This window comes from Varroa jacobsoni, unplaced genomic scaffold, assembly GCF_002532875.2.
Source record: "Varroa jacobsoni isolate VJ856 unplaced genomic scaffold, vjacob_1.0 scaffold_610, whole genome shotgun sequence".
NCBI lineage: Eukaryota > Metazoa > Arthropoda > Arachnida > Mesostigmata > Varroidae > Varroa > Varroa jacobsoni.
Window position 1 is genome coordinate 106,615 of NW_019213512.1, and position 19,393 is coordinate 126,007.

General features: G+C 39.2%; 1 long non-coding RNA gene across 1 annotated transcript in view; it reads left to right on the top strand.

The window, feature by feature from the left end:
• Nucleotides 1-554: 554 nt before the first annotated feature.
• The window catches only part of LOC147753265 (uncharacterized), a 31,147-nt gene continuing 12,308 nt past the window's right edge, over nucleotides 555-19,393 (top strand). The window contains exons 1-3 of the long non-coding RNA XR_015311730.1: nucleotides 555-823; nucleotides 5,233-5,379; nucleotides 7,437-7,572. This is a non-coding gene — a long non-coding RNA (uncharacterized LOC147753265). The remainder of the gene's footprint in view (nucleotides 824-5,232; nucleotides 5,380-7,436; nucleotides 7,573-19,393) is intronic.

The following is a 19,393-nucleotide window of genomic DNA, read 5'->3' on the forward strand; positions in this document are numbered from 1 at the left end:
GTTGCATATTGCTCGCAACAATTATGGTACTTTAGTTAATTTATTTACTTAGATCTTAGATTGTTGCTTATTCATAGCCTCTTCCTTTTATAAAAACCCTGTTTTTGTTTCGTGGCTTCTTGTTAAGCTATTCGTAGAGTATACTTACAAAGCACCTGTCCTTCAGCGCTAGAGTCTCCTAGAGAGAGAGATAAATGAAGATCTGCCGCTTTAAGGGGCATAACGGGGATACTGTTTACAAAACAGATGTTTAATAAACAGTGCAGATGAATGCATTAAAAAACTCGACCCTATAGAGCTGGTATCTAGTCGTTAATACTTCACACGGCGTCTTTATGATACATTGCGTAATCTGTTTGAACGTGTCAGGATTTCTTGGTTTCTCAAGCGCGTTATGACAAAGTAGTTGACAGCAAGCCGGAGAGCCCTGTGCAGCTATTAAAAGATGGGTCAATTAAAACGAGGCAAAGAAAAAAGCACATCAGATATCTTGTCAGCTACAACGTATTGCGTTTATAAAGAGCTAAAACTTCCATATATTTTAACGTGTACACAAAATCGTTCCCTGAAAAACAACGAACGTGGGCCAGAACCTCTCTACACCACTGTGGCCTCTCGCTAAGCCTAAGCTGGATGAGGTATTTATCAGCACGGCTGTGGAGCGGGGAAGTGCACGGAGACCCCCCTGCAGAGCTTTGTAGTCTGGCACTAATTTAATGTTTAATACGACGTTCTACTCGCAATGTAATACTATCGGCTATAATCACGCGAGCAGTTGCCAATGGCCAGAAAGTAAATTCTTGCGTGATGGTCAAAGAATTGGGTAAGCTCCATTGGTTATTAAGAATTTCGTATGCAGTGATATGTTTTTGTAAAAACCGATTGTAGAAGAAAACTCTGCTTGGCTACACACAGATGAAACGCGAAGGCTCAGACTGAATTTTTCTAGTCTACATTTTGTTGGTCTCTAAGTATAGTCTATAACAAATAGGGGCGGAAAACGCAAATAGTAGAGAGAGACGTTTTTCATTGAAGATTCGTCCAGATTGCTAGATCTCCTGGACTGCGTTTGAAAGAAAGCTCAAATAGGTGGTTTTCAAATTTATGGTTCGATGCCCATCACTTTATAGGTACTGCAGACCTAATTAGATCTGGCTAACGTTAGTATAGCAAAAGGTATAATCAGTGTCTGTCATACTTAAGTAAGCGCCATTTGAGTGTGATATTGAGTTCTCGATAATTCCGAGCTGAACACATTATAGGTTTGGCTGCTGCAGACGAAGACCGGAAAGAGGTCAAGATGGAACGATGTCGATCTACATTGTACAATTTCAACGTTATGTAACCGGGGTGATGTTGTTCCACGCTTTTGAACAAATTAAGTTGACCATAGACACAAATCCGTTTGGCTTGTTTTAGTCCCAGGTTATTTTGATCTCATTCAGGTAGATTATTTTGCCTTTATTGAATACGAAAAATAGGTAGTAAATCATTACCGACGGCCGACACATCGACCGCATGGTAGGCCATGCAAGCGCTCTTACACATAAATAGGGGCAGATAAGCCTCCAGTTATACATAATAAGCCGTTAGTATTTTGTTCTCGAGAATCCAAAATTATCTATAAGAATATTAGATCCTTCACTGCTTTTAATATTTATCTAGAATTTTCTATTAGAGATGTTTAGCCAGCCGTTATATTTTAGTGCCACTAGGCACTTAACGGCCTTGGATGAGGCCATTCGAAATTTTCAACGAACTAAGTGCTTTAGTGTGACTCGACAGCTGGATGAAGACTTGGGTGTGCTTTTTGGTGCAGACCGAACAGCGGTTCGTGCTGTGCATCCATTGAAAATATTTTTTAAGGCTCAGAACAAAAAAGTGTAAGCGTATTGATCTCAGTGCTTGCAAAAGCAAACCTTTGTAACACTTTTAGCGTCACATCAACTTTGGAACGTTGCACAGGCGTCAAACAATAAACAAACCCTTTGCGAAAGAGCTATCAAATTTGCATATAATTAGACCAACGTCAATATAATATTTCGAAAAATAGGAGAAATTTAATCCGGCTTCTAATTGGTGAAACTGTAGTCCGTTACCTGTAAGCTCCGTAAGACCTATAGCATGCGGAAATGACAATATATCCTAAAAGGTAAGATCTGCGATGTGGAAATTCATATTTTAACCTGGCATGGTCTCTGCATTTAAAGTAATCTCAATGTAGCGATCATTATAGGTGTTACAGAACTCGCACTGTTATACACGGAACAAAGCCGTGAGACGCGAAATCATCGCATCTAATTAATGTTCAACTTATTTGACAAGACGTGTAAGGATCTAAGTCAATCTTCCCCGAGCAGAGTGGTCCGCTGCAGTACTGAAGGCAGGATCATCGAAAAAATGATATAGCTATGAACTTGAATGTCAAAATGGGCTTCTACAACAACAAGTGAATTAGCCAACTCAGAGCCAAACCTTCCCTTCCAAATAAGCGATGATTTTGTGCAAGACGTAACTAACCCCACCAGCACACCCCCGAAACAACTTAGTGAAATGATCTTGTTAGATTATGACTCCCGATCAACTCGGTTAACGAAGCAATGATTTTTTTTATTCATTGGATATGAGTGAAACTATGCCGCTTGCAAAAGAGGTGTCAGTCGATAACAGCAGCTCTAGATTGCACGGGCTGCCATTGATTCCCCGCTGGATGTTTCGCATCCGATGAGGCGTAGTAACAGATGCTTTTTTTCGTGGCATTCATGATCTGCTGGGTACTACTAATGAAACCCACGAAAATAGAGCAGAATGTCGTTTAACTTATTATTGGAAATTTAAAAAACTGCTGATTAAAAAAAGACCAGAGCAGAATGTCGTTTAACTTATTATTGGAAATTTAAAAAACTGCTGATTAAAAAAAGACCGGGGGGTACGCGTAGAAAGATCTTTTTATGTTGCGATGTTGTGTTTCTCCCTTTGGACGATCTTTGTGAAGGTTTGTGGATCATATTGATTCACAAACCGGTATCGGGATGCTTCTTAAAGGTCAAAGATTAGCTAGCACTAATGCACAAGACAAATCAGTTTTACCTGATAGGACATCATGACGAAGCTCAAATTATCAGAAAGATTTCTGCCAGACTTAATCCACCAAAAGCTGAAGTTTTCCGCCAATAAATTCATCCAGTATGATTTTGATATTCCTAATAATGCAGACTCTTCAGCAAATATGTAAGCGATGTGAAAACACCACATACATTTACCGGTCACACGGGTTCGTTGATTATTTCAGCATGATCCTGATATTTTGATATACGTGAAGTACGCCGTCATCGATATCAAAAGTTATGATACAGGTGTTACTGAAGAGGACCATCTTTCGATATAAAATTTTCACAAACGAATAATAACACTTAGCCTACACTTCCCGATTCAAAAATGCCCCGGCAAAATGATCTCATAAAAAATTAACAGCAGTAAACCAAACGCGTGATCTGAAAATTGAACCTCACACGTAGTAAGTACGTGTCAGCGACTTGCGTCTCCGTAAAGGCAAGGTAGATTCCACGTTGATTTCAAGCTAATACACCGAATCTCTACCGATTTATGGGTGGTGGTACCAAAACTCCCACGTGTACGTGCCCTGCAGCACAGGATTAAGCTCTTGTAACGAATGCAAGACAGATCTGTTGCTTTTGAATAGAAGGTGGATTGCGATGGCGTCGTTCACAACGATTTCTCATAAGTACTATGCAAAAACGATCTGAATGTTCTAAGCAAATTAAGTTGTAAGAACAAGTTACATTTAGTCGAGAGGGCCCTTACTACTGTTCCTATAGTTACTGAAAGTGCATTGAACACACAGCCAAAGGAAACAGCATCAAAACTTCCATTTCCGTATAGTTTTCTCTTTGTGTTTCAGCTAAAGAGTATTTGCACTGCGTGGTATTGCACTATTTAAATTCTCATTAAAAAGCTGTAACTCTGGCTCAATCGGCACAAGTGTTTGAAAAGCCTCACACTTCAATAGTAATGGCCATCTAAGTATATAGCGATGGAAATGTTTTCGACGGAACTGGCGCATTAATTCGAGTATAGACTACCCATTGATGTTCCATTCTAAAATTTCCTCTGACCGCAAGGCCGGTCTTCTCTGATCCGATGGACAGATCCGATGACAGAGCCGATGGAAAAAGGGTTGACCGTTACACTAGCCTTGACGCTAAGTTAACTACAAGCATACCGTGAGTAGCTAGCCTTATTCCATGACACTGTCGGCAGTATGTTTGCATTTGTCGATTTGATTTCATAATATAGTTCCGAATGATAGTAGCAAAAACAATCAGAAGATTATGTCAAATGTTATTATTATATTATACAAATATGTTACTACAACAACAGATCAGCATCGAAAACGTTACTCAAATTATATAAGGGACTCGGGTCGGAACTTCGAAAAGTCAGATTTCGATTCCAGAGGTATTATTAGATATAGGTATTTCAACAGGCTCTCCGAATGCATTGAAGCATTTTGACCACTGAAGAATATTATTACCAATAAAAATATTACTATAACCGACGCCTAGAAAAAAGGACATTTTTATTCTTAATTTTTTAAATTTTTTTATTTAAATAATAGCAAATACATTATACTAGTTGATACAGACGACCATGGATCTCGTTATTGTTAGTACTCATCCCCAAATTTTTCTGACGCACTAATCAAACGAACGGTCGATAATTCAACTTGCACAATTTTAGCACAATTCCTAAAGATACGTAAGGGAACGGCGCTATAAATTGATTCGACCAACTTAATTATAGATTCATTAGGTAGCGTAAATACGCATTTCATGATTCTCTGTGTCAGAGCCTTAACGATCAGATCTACTTGGATCGGACACTTGTACAGTCGAGTTGATTCCAAATACTCACCAATAAACTTTGAAGGTCAGCCGTTCTCCCGTCGCGTAACAATTGCCAACAATCGAAGCCCTATCCTGATATGCTCGCCCAAACCGAGTTCAAACGCATTTTCGGCGCAATTCACCTCGAAAACACGATTGTTTCATTTAATTTTATGTTATGCTGCTCATACGATGTACCGTAAATCACATACCCAAACAATGGAATAATGCTATTTATATTTGGTGGGAAACGTTTATGTCATTGGCAGTAAACACTTAGTCAAAAAATACCATTCGATATTGCCCCATTTCTGCTACATTTCAGGCAAGATGGCCTTTTTTTTTTCGCTCGAATTGGGTCTCCTCACTTGATCGGAGACAGGTTGGGAGGAGTAGTAGTAGAGCGTACAGACCATCTGGCGAAAGCGATTGTTCCAGAGGAAAAATAAACTGTTTCCGAGCGGTGATTCAGGTGAGCGATCTCCATTGCCTTTTGGTACAAGTTGTTAAAACTCCTTTTGACTACATTTAAGTGAGCCAGCTTATATATACTATACGGAGAATCGTAGCCGAACCTGAAGGATCGATCTAGGTCAATCGAGGAATTTAACATGTCAATGCTGCTAGATCGGTAATAACGGAAAGAAAAATTTGGACGACTTCATTTGGACGAGGAACTCATTTAGTTAAGGGTGAGAGCTCGAAAATAGGATTAGGTAACTTGCGGATTGTTTCGGATGTCAAGATACACAATATTCCTCAACTGAATTTTCATTACTTCACCAGCTGTGTATTCTACCAGATAAACTTGCAAAGCTTCTTACATTAAATCCTCAGCGTACGCATTTCGAACGAGCCAACTATTAGAGTTAATATGGTTCAGGCACGTTTGATTAGCTATAGCATTCGTCTTTAAAGGTATACCTATCCTTTCGCTAAGGGCACCAATATGCACACACCGCTTATCGTCTCCGCTCAAAAAGGATCGGCTTAGGCTCCTGTTTGGGGCGTAACTTTCATTCGAACGTAAAAAAATATCTACCATATGAAACTCAATAGCAGGCGAAGAAAAGCGTGGAAGCATCTTCGGGAAGCATATACAATCGATCGAAATCCATTTCTCACTATGACATATGCAAATGGGCGCCAGCTAACCCAGTGCTACTGGCAGACGCTCCAGTAGGACCCCAGCAGTAGACGAAGATTTCGCAACTGACTTAACCACTGTGTTACATATACGACTTTTGTTTGCTTTTCACACAAACCAGCTGACGAAAACCCAAAGTGGGTCCGTTTGTTAGCTGGTTATTGGCACCGGTTAGCAAGGCCTTCTCGTTTAGTAGAAAAACAGCAGTTTTCGGACGAGTGCGTACCTTAAATGATGGTTTCGATATTCCGACCCAGTTCTGTTGTTGTTTAGCGTCGCTTAAAAAGCTGACGGCTCCCAACGTTAAACGAAATATGTCTGCACTCAATTTCCCTCTACGTGTCGCCAACGTTTGGTACGCAACCAGTTTGCCACTAGAGCACTGTGACGGCAAGAGCCTACGTCCTCTACTAGTCAAATAAAATAGGAGAAGCTAAGATAGCTGCGTCAGTGAGTGTACGTGTTTGGTTCATGGGACGTTCAGCGTAAAAGCAGGTCTTTCTGACGTTCCAGCAGTTGTCATTGGTTGGCATTGCAATATAGACTTAGGTGAGACCGGCTGTTTCGTTTGGGATGCGTGCCTAAACGTTATGCCCACAAGTGATAACTGGACGCGATGCGTTTGGATCCTGAAAATAGACGGATGCGTATCCAGGCCCTCAAGGCCATGCATATGCTTCCAAAAGCAGCGGAAAAGGAAAGTCAACCACCTGAGTGTTCAAGGATCTAGAAAAAGGGGTGATGCTTGAGTTGCTGTATGCGGGACCATTTCTACGGTGGATAGTTCGAAAAATAGTTTACGGTTATGCTACGTATCGTTGTTTTATCATCGGTTAACTGGTATCTGGTAACTGGAGTTTTAATGCTTCCGTTATAAAAGCATATGTCTTTGAGAAGAAGTATTTAAATATTATTAAGACAGTACGTGAAAAGTCTTCTTCACCAAATGGGGTCCAAAACTATACTGAGACATCTCGGTTCATATGTTTGTGTACGGATTAAGCCTCCTTGCTGTAGCTATTTCAAACAAGATAGGTGAACGATTAATAAGAAATAAATCTACCCTTAGTTTAATAATCGTGTTTAAATCGTTCTGAGCAAGTTCCCGAACCATAAGCATCGATGTTTATTTTTTTGAACTCGCTAAAAAACCACGTTAGTACCACAGTTACTTGACAGGCTCACATTTTTACCATGTCCTGACAATGTTTCGTTCACGTCAAAAATAATGATAAAATTTCTCCAATGGGCCTGTTATAATGAGGCTGGGCAGCAGCAAGTTACGCTTTGTTTGACGACTTCTGCAACAGGTCGTGCCGGCTAGACCGCTTCACAAAAGCATAGACCTTAGCAAGAAAATTTATGAGACTTCTGCTTTGCAGATGTCATCGTCTCCTGGGCCCAGCTTGCGACCGGGGTCGAAGTTCCTGTTGAAACAGAAAGAACGAATTAATTGGCTTCCTGCAAAGTTACAACATTCAAACTAATATAACGAATGCGTGAAATCGGTAACAAAATGTAAGTGTACCATATTATATTAGTTAGGTCATACGCTTATATCTTTGTCGTTTTTTTTTTTAGTTAATCACGTATATTGTATTTTGCATGTAAATTTAGCGATGCTTGGGGCACTTTCGTTGTTCGTATCCTTTCTTATAACTAAGGTAAAAACTTTCGAAAGTACTGCCTAAAGTATTGCTGTTTTAGACATGAAACTCTATGTAAATCGTAATTGGCTAGAAATCATAGATGTGTAATATATGACCATACGAATTTTTTTTTTTTGTATTAACATTATTGTTATTGCCATTAGCTAGGGCATATATAGTAGAAAGCTATGATCATGGCGCAAAATTTCAAAAGTCGATATCTAGTTATCTACAATCGTCTGACGTTGTTAATTGAGTAACTGCCATGGCGCATTCTATATTCTGACAATATACGAATATCTAGCATACCCTTATATGCATGGTAATATGTTACAGCTATAAGTTACAACTCAATTTCTCACAAGAGGAAAAAGTTAAGTATGGTTTAAACGTTAACGACATCCAATTGACAAGAACTACGCCGGCTGGATTGGACTGTGGGTATATTGCAAATTGAGGACTAGGGGGCCCCGTTCTCTTGAGAGCCTTCAGGCGATGCTCCTTGAAGTCAAAACGGCAACATTGCTTTGCCTTCACCTTAGGCCATGCGGGTGCGCATGCAGCGACGTTAGTGGCTGTGCACGTAACGGCACATGTGCCACATTTTAATTTAAGACTCCTGAACTAAAAAGTTCCTCGGCGTCAGTTTTATCGCTAATTTAGGTTCAGCTTTAAACAGGGAGCACAGTACCGATAGGAAAAGTTTTACGGGCTGAAACGTTTTTATATACTGACTTGTTTAAATCAATGTATTGTACTTTGCTAATTAGTCTTTCGTGCTTAAAGCCATTACCGTATATTTTTACTTTGAAAACCAACGCCGGCCGAGTCAAATCTACTAAATCATTACTAGCCATTATTAATAAACAACAATTTAGAGGGAAAAATGTTGGCAGCGCTTAAATAAAACGATAGATAGTTCTGAATGAATTCACTCGTCTATTTTTTTTTCCTGACATATTTTGAAAACGATATTATCACAGTTTTGCTTTTCTCGTCGCTATCCAAGATGCGAGATGCATATTAAGCTAGGTCCTACTGAATTGAATCTGTAGATGAAAGCCAGGATTATAACCTGCTTGCTTTGCGTAAGATACATTTCTGGACTGTATGACCCACTGAACAGATACCTTCGTTTATAACTTATCTTGACCCATTTACTTGTTTTAATAATGCTTAGGTGTCTAGGGAAGCGTATCAGCCGATTCGCTAAACTTGATTTTTGCTTTTTAACACGTCTGAAATCTTGCACTGCAGCTGCTTAGTATACTCTTCTTAACGTCCGTCTTTGTAGATCTCGCTCACTAATCAACTAACCCCGATCCGTTATTGCTATCGATATGCCTTTGACCGTTGATCATTGTCTGCCTACCACGCTTTCAATCATTAATTGATCTCTACTCATTACATCTCTCCGCAACAAAACACCTCGAACGGCCGTCCCGACTGAGATAAATTATTTTTGCTTTAACCTACTGCATAAACTAAAATTTTCGTAATTATTCTAAGTCCCTTAATCGTGAGCTACGCTGTTCTCACAGCAGGAGCCAACTGTGATATATCTTCAGGTATTTTCGAAAACTCTTATTTCTAAGTACAACATAATTGGTAATTATTTTCAGTAACTGCGATAGGAACGGCTTGAGCTGCGGAGATATTAATTGTTCCACAAGTTGCAATAACTTGATCTGTCTATTCTACACCATAACAATATCACATATGTGTATGGGTATTAAAAAATCTATTTGCAGTTTAGCTCAAATAACCCTACAGGATCATCCATTACAGGCTTAATAACCTTTTTCAAATTATAATAGCGCGCGCGTGTACTTGAAAGCACGTATCTGTAGTGAACCTGCTGAAAATTTTAACGGCTGCTTAGAATGCGGGGGCACTAACAACTAAAGGCTGATAGTAGTTTTTTAATGTATTAAAAAATGTCTCCGGGTATCTGAATAATCTCAAAGGCTGTTCACGTACAGTTTGCCTAGAAACGTGACGATTATGGCTGAAGTCAACCCTTCAAAAAAAAACCCAGCGAAGTGATTAATGGACTATCTCTTGGCTAGGTTCATGGGAGCGCGTATTTATTTAAGATCTAAGCCCTTTGGTTTCATATTAGTTGCATAATAGACATCCATGAGGTACCTTTCATACGCGTCCACAAAGCATTCGGAAAGTGGGGCAGCCGGTCACAAAGGTGTAAAAACTAAATAATGCAATGTAAAGCTTTATTTCTTTCTAAATAGCTGGAATCCGATTTTCATGGAGGGTCTAAGAGTCTTTTGGGTTATAGTTGTTTGACCTATCGAACATTCGGTCCTCTGAAAGCAACACCTAGAAGAGAAAATTTCCCATACATTGGGTAGTGGTGTGGACAGGTCTAGCTCACTAAAAAAAATCGGGATCAGTCTACATACATATGAGCTGATGAAACTTCAATCGAGCCAATCTACTTACGAAATAACAATAAATCACCAATACAAGTACAACACTAACGTACAAAAACAGTCTTTTCAATGTTGAACCACAAAAATACATACTGTTATTTTAGCAAACGTTTGGCTAATGCCCCGGTGCCAAGGTACCTGTAGGGAACTGTATGTAAAACGTTACTGCCGATACTTGCCTTATTGACAACCTTGGAAGTACAAGACCGCATCGGCCGACCCGAACTGGATCGAAAATTTCGGTCTCCGGCGTTGTCACCTGTTTCATCTTTTGCCACAAGAAGAGGGCGTGTGTTTCCGACAAGAATATCCATTAAAGCTATTCGTAACATTAACAGAATTTAATTATTTCAGTTTCTATACGATACTGTTTGATGTGAGAGCTCTAGTCAACAGGACTTCCGTGAGTAGGCACACCATAAGTTGGTGACGTAATCCATTTGAGTCCTACTTGCCGATACTCTAGCGGTAGCATTCGTTGATCTATGCAACGGGGGTCGAAACCCAGTTTCTAGTTTCTGAAACCCAGTTTTAATAGTTTCAAAATCTGCATTAGCCTTGCAATTTGGCACGTTCATCTTAGGACAAGACATCAATTTCTCTCGCGTTAGTGGCGTTGTCCTATATTTAACTTATATCGTAGCATCCAGACGTGCCCTATGACAATCATAGTTTCATCAAAAAGGACCCCAAATAACTACACAATGTGATTTGGGTAGAATCGAACCCGAGTACTATATGGACGCATTGTTAGTTAATTGACGCTCAACATCATTGACATCAGTGCATTAGATGTTAACTAGAAGAAGATATTTGTATCTTTTCGAGGCTGTGCCAATGAATATGTGTCGAAATTTAGGAAAGTAGGATGATACGACTGGAATGGCAAGGCTCACGAATACAGCAGGCCATGTTCTAAAGGGAGAAATTGCTAGGCGCGCATGTTGGTGACGATGTATATGTCTAATATACTTTAAATAACAATTAACGAAGTGAAAAATGTGGTATATTAGCTTGCTTAAGTAAAAAAGTCTATAATCTATTTAATAAATCAGTTTTCTATGCTCGATGCTAGCCACGTATGTTCAGGACAGCCTCGTCAGAGAGGACTGTCCTCGTTGGAAGCACTTATTGGATCCTTCGAATTGTAGATTCGCCGCTTGAACTTAAGCCGTTAGCATGGGAACTTCATGTCGGCTAGATGGAAGTTAAAAACGACGAATTGTAAAAAATGTTTAGTTTTCTCATAACTTCGAATGCTCTCTAGTGATCCTAATTAGTCTACAGCTGCGTACGTATTGCCATTGTTTCCTTATGGTTACATTTGATCTATAAGCCCGCTGAGTTACTAGAACAGTGGACAACAAGCTATTTCTACGACTGTGTAAGCATAATAGCCAACAAAAAGTAAACATGTACACGATTCAATATTTCAATTTTACCATAGTCTTACCATTTAATTTCAATACATGAAGTTAAATGGTAAGGCTAAGCCCGTGCATCCCCATTATAAGAACATCACTTTCATGACATCGAGCCCCCTTACAATGAAAGCTTCAACCTTCCAACTACCAGCTCAACAAATTCGTTATAAGCGAACATTATGCCTCTGCTATAACATTCATATGCACCTATTCTGCACATTTCTATACACATAGACTAGGTCACAACAAGGAAGGCAGCCGGGTATACAAAATTAGGATGCCGCTTGCTATTCGACGGCCTATATTCACACCCTGTTTCCGCGCTATTCTTTTACCAATATCCTAAGCTATTCGTGCGTATAGCTGGCTAAATCCTCACTTGTTCCCGTAGCTCATTGGCCCCTGGAAGTGGCCAATGTAGTCAGATCAGACTTAAAAGCAAAAATCTAAGCTTCGACCAAGGTCGCAGCAACGAATATTGGGCCCAGGTGACGTTTCTGGCCCTTCAACAAGAACAAGGTACGACTGATGGTTGGGCGTGAAGGTGGGATCATTGGGAACGCTTCTGCTAACGGGCTGTTCTGTGACAGTTTTCCTTCTCCCTGATCGGGGCCTCGGATAGCCTCGGCTTGAGTACGTATATCAAAAAAAGCTGGAAACGGCGTTGCAGTTTACAGATGGCCCACCAGCTGCGCTGCGTAAAAATTTGATTAGCTTGAATGGTTGACTTAATAATGTCTATTTTTAACTCTGCCTCGGCTTGATAGCTAAGGCCTTTCTTTGCCCTTCATTTTCACCTACATGGGTTCAGCTTTACATGGGTAGGCACCGACACGTTTTGCAGCAAGAGCTTAATCTGAGTGAGACAGTGAGGCAGAAACATGTCGACGACTCTGAAAATGGTGACTGTTTGTACGCGATTTCATGGAATTTGGATAGGCCGTATATGCATCCATATGTTAAAAAGCTAATGGGCAAAGGAGTGGCTTTACCTGAGCCAGAAATTCGGCCACAACTGAATATTGTATTCTGTATCAAAAAAAAGAACTCGGGCTAAGACGTTTCAGTATATTCCATGTACAGGTATTGCATGAAGTTGCTGTTTTGTCCTGCACAGTCTTTTGGAATCGATTTGTACGCAGTTGTAAGAGAAAAAATATAGTTACTGATTAATAATTGAAATAAAGGTAACTGTTCCACCTGACTGGATGTTTTAAAAGATGTTACTGTCGTTTTCTTCCGCTAGAAATATTGTTTAAAATTAAAAAAAAAAACTAGATTCTAGATAATTATTACTCCTATTTTGTAGCGATGTGTTTTTTGAATAACGCACTAACAGCTACTAAAATAAGCCTAGACAAACTCCAGCTAACTTTTTGTACGCATACGGTCTTCCCCTATGTTTGTTGCGTCGTATTTTTTACACTGTTTACGTAATAGATCGACTGCAGATCGTAAATAAATCTGTTACATCTTACCTTCATCCTGCCGGTACGTTATTCAAATATCTTGCGTTGACGTCCTAATTCAATATTATCGAGCCTCTTAGCACCGATAATTTAAGCGCAGACGAATTACGTAAAAATGATACTGAATAGCGGAACTCACCAGGCAGCTACGAATGGCTTCTGCACTGTGCAAGCCACCGCATCTGATTAGCTTCACCTCTTCCCGAAGACTTTGTACTTCTTCACCATTTATAATGCTGGTAGAAGAGTATCGACTGAGGACAACACTACCTTGTCCCATCCAATGCTCGGCTTTAACCGTGCGAACTATTCACACGGAGTATGATTACTAGTGACACTTAAGCTTTTCCTTTAAAAGCGACCCCTTTTGGAATACTTCTTTGTGTGACACCAGTATCTTATGCTGTAGCTACATTAAAAGTAAAAGCAAAGATTCTGGGTATTTTGCATAACATCAGTGCACCGACTAGCGCAGAGGAGCTGCACAGTGTGGTATAACACCAATATAATGCAAATAAGCGGGCTATCTATCTTGTTTTAAGCATCTGGTTCTTGTAAATGCAAATTCAGCAAATGGGTTTAGGAATCAAGCGACGGCAGATGTTCTCTAAGGCGCTCGCAAGGCAGGTGAGCACGGGCCTATTTCTTTTTATGCAGCTGACTCTGCGAAGTCAACCCAGAAAAAAATCGTCGTTCAGCTATGAAATTAAAGCTTCAGTATGCTAACAAATTAATCCCTATTGTATAATAACATAAGAATAGAGATTTGTCTGCAGAAAAATAGAATGTTGCAAGGATTATTACATATGACCAATTATCCGTTCAAATTAAGCCACATTTTACTCAGGAACTGATCCCATGGGGTTTCAATTGTAACTTTGGTTACATGAGCCGTTTACACATATGCAACACTAGTTTTGACACTTCCGATAGGCAAGCGTTTTGCTTTCTATGTGTGATTTAGTAACGTAATGTGTATTTTGAAGGCGCTACTATAGATAAATGTTGTAGGTGGATTAAAAGACTGCCTTACACAAGATTTGTCCTTTGTGATTGGTTGGATTAACTTGACGTAATATTATCATTGGCTTGTAATGTTATCATGATTGGATTATAATCTATATTACTATACTGAAGCGTCGTGGCATTGGCCATCTGTGATAGAGATGGTCATCGCAACGGTACCTCCCTAGAACTTCTAGAATAGATAACGATATTGAGTTTTACGCCCGGTACTGCGTTAATTATGGCGACTTCAGACAGCTGTCTCTGACAACTAAGCGGACCGTGTGTTTCCTGACTTCAAACTACTTCATGCGTTTTTTTAATTAATTTATAGTTAATTTAATAATTTTGGATAGATTAGTAGCTTTAGAGTGTTTAGCACCATACCAGCATTTACCTTCTATTCAATTAAACTATTTGGGTGCGAATGCCTTTCTCACACATGATTTATATAGTTGGTCGCTACGTGCAGTATATTTAATGCGTGTGAAGAAGCTAACCCAGTGCCCATATCATTATATATTCTACTATAAATAACATATTGAAAGCACATTCAGTCAATGTTTTTTTTGTAGTTTTTACTGTTTATGGAGCTGGATAAGGGGTTATCAGGAGCGGGCTGATGTGAGTACAGGCTGAATAATTTAGCGTATGATTTTTATACAAGCCCGTTGCTATATGCAGAGAAATACACATAAAACATCTGTCTATATTGTATGTATGGGCAGGCTCATAAAAGGGGGAATCGTTCTGCGGATGGTACATAGCGTGTGGGATGCGGCCTTTTTCCAATAAGGTAAAGTCCGAAACTGGCCCCTTATCCACTACAGAGAGAAGCTGTCTTGATTCAGTCAGGAATAAAATTAAACTAAATTATCATTTATTTAATTACGTAGAGCGTAAAAGCCCCTGGCCGCAAGTTGACAAGAAGAAACAGCAAGTGCTTCGACACCTACACACATGTTGTCCGCAACGACTATTTCGCCTCCGATAAATTAGACAGTCTGACTAATCTGATAACTCCAATTTGCTTCTAACAGCGATGTTTTTTACTTCACTTGAATACATTTTCTTAGCTTCTTCGTTGCCATCTACGCGGTGCTTGAGCAGTAAACAATATATAATTACCTAGGATAGACCCATGTCGTACTATTTAGCGCGGACGATATGACCCGAACGTTGACCAGGATGCGAATGGGCCAGTATTACGATGCGATGGGTTTCACTCTGACCTTGACCTAAGTACATACACTATATATTCACCGGTATCCAGTTAGTGGTACACAGTTGCGCCTCTGGACGCAAGGATTAGCAAGGGATGCTCTGCTGTGGCCACTGTGGACCCCTATGGAAACGTACCCTGTGACTGAGGAAGCATGAAAGCTTTTAGCAGCCACAATAGCAATTCTGCAGCAATGACCACGGGCGGCATATGGCTCGAATCGCTTATTATTTCCTGCGAACGACCAGTGCAAAAAAGACTATGGTGGATAAATTCATTCAATGGGACAGGCCTGGGTGTCCAAAAACGGAAACCTGAGACTGGAACTCGTTCAACATAGTAAAGAGTCCCATAAAGGAGTCCAGAACGGCGAAAAAAAAAACTCTAACAATTAGCGGAACTGCGCACGCTAAATCGTTTAACCAAACATTGAGATATTTGCGTGACTTAAGGAGAAAAAGGACAATACGTGGGCTTTCTAATAGGAAATAGTTGCATTTTTAACTTGATATTAGGGACGCAAATGTTATTTGGAAATTTATAAAAATATTTTTTTTGTCGTCAAGAGCACGCGTCGTATCACAAATGAATTTACTCAGTAGGTTTGACCGGCTAGTATATTTGGCCTATCCGGAGCAGACAGATATTGTAGTAATAGATAGATGGTTCGTTAGCTGTATCCGAATTAGAACGTGTTACCTTCGTAGAAAGTTTAGCAAATATTTAGAGATATCTACTATTTTACGTAGACTATATATGTGCGATATATGTGTATATAAGGGTTGATAGTGCACGAAAAACATCAGAAATATTTTTCAATTCAAGTTAACTGTTTAGAAAGTTTGATAAATAGCGGAAAGATCAACTTGTCCTTTGAAAATATCATCAATAAATTAAGGCACACTAAAGAAATTATTATACGACCTTTTAAAGTATTACTGTCATCATAAGCCAAGTTTACATACTATATTAATACAATGGATCTCCGATGTACCGCGAGCGACTTTTAGCAAACGGTCGTGTTCGCCGTTGTCATAAATACTCACACAAATGCCGTTTCGAAAACGTGAAAAAGAAATTTATTTTGCCAGATTTTCTTCGCCTACATTCGGGGGTATTTTGAACCGCCACGAACTGTGAAAGATGTCTGTCAAGTAGTACGTGATGGCTGATGTTATATTCCGCATTTCCATTGGGCTTCTGTCAGCAAGACTAAGCCTACTCAGCTTCATCGGTAAACAGTGTTTCTATGAGCCTATTGGGTTGAAACAATGACAATAGTCGGAACATCCTTCAATGCTGACAACGATCTTCGGAAGCTTATTAAAAAGGTACACTACAGAAGATTTACTTTTAATTTTTTTAGATCGCTTAGAGAGTCGTGCCGTATTTTTGTATGTTCATGAGCTTTAATGTCGCATATTGCAATATACATGTTAAATAATTTCGCGTACCAACCGAAATCGTCAGATGTGCGGAAACGTAAATACATCACACAATCGACATAGCGAGTAAAACGGACCCTCAAGCCTCACAGGTCCAATACGTTATTGCGTATGTATCTCATTGTCGTTTTAGAATATATTAATTGTCTATTGTCTTGTTTACGATCTTGAACAAATACCAAGTTTAAAAACAATTCGTATTTTTGTTGAGTCGTTAATTTATTACGTGACATCAATTGAAGGCGCTAGGCCTCCTTTATGAACCCGTTATTGTAATATTTTTCAAAATAAAAAAATTCATTTTCATTAGGGCTTAGACCTATTTCATCGTTTCATAAATTAATTTTATCTTGTTATAAACAAGAGAAACGTTTTAATGTTAAAAAAAAAACCGTAATGGCGTAAAATAGAAGTGGTAGTCGATATTCGTGGTAACTTTGTTGTCTGAGACATTAAGCTTCAGAGCGATTTTGCATGCGCAATGCGTTTTATTTCAAAACATTTCGCCCAGAAATTTATGTCAACTTATGAAAGTTCCAAATTTTTTGTTGCCACTACGTTTCCAGAAGTGGGTTTCGCGTGTTGAATCAACCGTAATCCCGGTTCTAGTAATTCTTCCCGGTTCTAGATCCAGGTTATATGACAGGGTAATCTAGCATGACTTCGAGATTTTCCCACAGAGTGTCATTTAAAAATCGATTCTACAGCAGAAGAATATTATTAAATTGGTGTTTCGATGGAAGATATTTACGCATGAAGTTTCTTGAACTTCTTGAAAAACTGGTATAGAAAAATTTCGATAGTCTGGTAACTAATCAAACAGAAATAGGGTAACTTGAGCTAAAAATTTCAAAGCCCATTTTGAAATAGTAGGTAAGCTTATATTTTACTTTTCCGCTAATTTTGGTGGGCCTATTTCTCTTGTTCAACATAATAATCTACCGATTCAACTGCAGGAAAGGAGAAAGCAGATACACCAACATGAATAATAGCAGTCCTTAGTGATTTGTTAAGTAAAGTAAGCAAGTAACTTTACAATTATGCTCAAGTAAGTTTCGAACTACGTGTTATTACGAGGTTACTATTTAGTGTTACAGGGCTATTAATATACTCCGTCTATGAGGGATCTCACTCAACAATAACTATGTTCTAGATAAAGCGGAAAGGTGGGGTTTGATCGATTCACCCTGAAAGATCCGTGGAGGCTCAAAGTGTCGCTATTACCTTAGAATTGTCAAACATATCCAGCTCTGAGTAAAATATCCCGTTCATTTCAGAAATCTTTGCTATGATAAGTAGTACTACAGTTATAAGGTCCTTCGATGAAAACATACTACGAACTTTAGTACGTTTCTATTTATGACTCTATACAAATGATGTTGGCCAAAACTGAGATATGTATTGCCTATATTTTTCTATGTATGGTCCGTTAACATTCTTGTATATGATTTAGCTCTTCGTTCTAGACGTTCAGCGTGGTGAGCGTGAAGTCCACAATGCAGGCTAGCATTACGATAACAATTCCCGACTGGACAGGAGTAACCTGCGTTTATGCATTGGTATTTCGTGTTGAACTCATATCACTAAACGAATCATTACGATATAATTTTAGCCATGTCTTGAAAACCAAACGTGGGATAACTGGATTTTACCAAGGAGGTAACTTGAAAGTCTAACCTTTAGACTCTGTTACCTTTCACAAGTCCCTTTGTTCCTTAGTTCCGAAAGTTCATTAATGATAGATAACTTGCTTGTCGACAGGCCTGCTAGACTTCATTGGACAAAACGGCATCGTCTTCCTGGTTTCAATGGTTCACACTAGACTATGTCGTTTGTATGTCTCTGTCTGATCTCAAGGTGTCTGAAATTATCGCCTAGAAGTCACGGAGCTTCAGGTTCCTGTTAAGGCTGTTGCTCTGTACTTGCTATTAAATATGCTGAACGTCCAAATGAGCGAAAATAACCTAATTTTAGCGTCAGTTTTTTTCTATACATCGAAAATGAACCGCAAACCGTACCTGCATCAAACGTAGACTCAGTAGTTATTTGCCAAATATACAAATAAAACAGATCGAACCGTATAGGACTGCTGTTATATTTGAATACGTTAGTGTATACGAGTAGAATCCTATGGATCAGCAAACTTATTAATTATAGGAGGTAAAATTGGTCTATTCCAGTTTCTAATCACTTACGATTTTTCCATCGCAAATTTTCAAATGAATGCCATGGTTTCAGAGACTACATTTATGAAGAACTATAATGTCGTACAGATGGTCACAGTAGACGATCTCTTGGTTGCAAAGTTACAGAGGAGTTGGCATTTTCCTCGTTCAACTTTATACATTTGTATTTCGTCACTAACCGATACAACAAGGGTTGGGATAAGTGGAGTCTTTTCCTGATTCCCAATGATAACCAAGTAAATACTGTTTACAATGCAAATGTTGGCCCTGTTACTTCTCGAACTAATATGGCTGTAGTTATTTTTCGAGCGTTGCCTTTGTGACATGTAGCTGTTCTGTTATATTACTATTATACCGCAGGCCTGACCGGCAAGCCTCTAGCTACGAAGTCCAGAGCAAAGATACAAGGACTATTTTCAAAGGGTTACATTAATATTCTATAATCAATGGGTTTTACGTAGTGCGACCAAACGTATCTGAAGTTGTATT